Genomic DNA, 1682 nt, shown 5'->3' on the forward strand with positions numbered 1-1682 from the left:
GATAGGTCGTGTCGAGTGCGATGCGAGCGAGCTCAGGCTAAAGTACGCTATGTTGTTCGGGCGGGTACGGATATCATTCCCCGGTGTAGTTTTTACATCATATTCGATACTTTTAGTCTGTCAATGATATATTAGCGTAACTTTTAATAATGTTGTGAGCCACATCTAGAATTATATACCCCGTATATATTCGGATGCTGGTTTGCGGCTATAGATAACTGGTGGTAGGATCATTCGTTTTTAAACGTTCGATCAGAGAGAGTTGAAATTATTTGGGTCTGCGGACCGCAAATATGAAATCTATATATTTTAATAATATAGAATTTTACAAATTGACTACGGTCAAATATATGTGAATATAGCAGAACTAGCAAAGCTTCTCGCAGCGATGGTCTTTCGTTTTATGAACGTTTGATCGGACCGAGTTGAAATTATTTGGGTCTGCGGACCGCAAATATAAAATCTATATATTTTAATAATATAGGATTTTACAAATGGACTAAAGTCAAATAGATGGGTGGTGCAGCAGAACTGACGAAGCTTCTCGCACCGAGGATCATTCATTTATGAACGTTCGATCGGTGCGAGTTAAAATTATTTGGGTCTGCTGACCACAAATATGAAATCTTGTGATTACTCGACAAATTATTGCTGTAATCAAGTGCGCTCCTATAGTATAATATACTGTGGGCAAAAGCTTCTGGCAATGATCATTCGTTTCATTAACGTTTGACCGGAGCTAGTCGCAAAATATTGCGCAGTGTGCAAAAGCAGCGTGACGCAGTTTACAACCGCTTAGCGCTCTTATGCATTGTGCGAGAGCACTGCCATGTATATCTGCTCGGTATCGCCAAATGCCTGAGCGAATGACGAAGTTCGTTGTGAAAACGGCGTTCTTTTTGAATATTATACTTTAAACGCATAGCTCAATCAATTCTTTGGGCGCTAGATGAAAGTCTAGTGTTTTAAAGTCGATTGTAGTAAACGCTTGCGTTAGTATTCTATATACTCTGCACATTTTATTCAAATTGTGCGAATTTGAACATTCGCTTCATTGCGTTGTTTTAAGAAAATGAAAAATCAGCGAAAGCAGATTTTTCAATCTCACACACAGTGAAATATTCATATTTCAATTTTGAAACGAGATTTTGTATCTCGGACCGAAACGCGAAAGCTTTACGGTGTACTAATTGTAACCATAATAATCATACTAGTTTCAGAATCGCCCGAGTTATCTTAAACGATTTCGAGGGATCACGATCGAAACATGTATAAATATATATAAAATCACCCTGAACGGTGGATCACTTGGCTCGTGGGTCGATGAAGAACGCAGCTAATTGCGCGTCGACATGTGAACTGCAGGATACATGAACATTGACATTTCGAACGCACATTGCGGTCCTCGGATACTGTTCCCGGACCACCTCTGGCTGAGGGTCGTATAACATTACCAGACTGCCGCTTGCTTTAAACGGCTTGCCGGCGAATGATGGAGTTTCGCGTAAATGCGTGCTCTTAAATAATTCACTCAACGTGTGAGCCAGTCCACTTTGCAACATCGGACATTACCGTTCGTTGACGTTCTGTGGGATTACGGCGGGTTGTGTGTCCTAGAGATTTTATATTCTTGCGACCCTCCCGATAACCGGAAACCCGAACTCTTCGAAATGCGGTATCGT

General features: G+C 40.8%; 1 non-coding gene across 1 annotated transcript; it reads left to right on the forward strand.

The window, feature by feature from the left end:
• The first annotated feature begins 1288 nt into the window (after positions 1–1288).
• On the forward strand, positions 1289–1443 carry LOC113378999. Its single transcript, XR_003367310.1, has one exon. It is a non-coding gene; the product is annotated as a 5.8S ribosomal RNA (ribosomal RNA).
• The last annotated feature ends 239 nt before the right edge of the window (positions 1444–1682 follow it).

Source organism: Ctenocephalides felis, unplaced genomic scaffold (assembly GCF_003426905.1).
Source record: "Ctenocephalides felis isolate EL2017-DRISC unplaced genomic scaffold, ASM342690v1 CF-g0.4_SCAFFOLD_01886, whole genome shotgun sequence".
In the NCBI taxonomy this organism is placed as follows: Eukaryota; Metazoa; Arthropoda; class Insecta; order Siphonaptera; family Pulicidae; genus Ctenocephalides; species Ctenocephalides felis.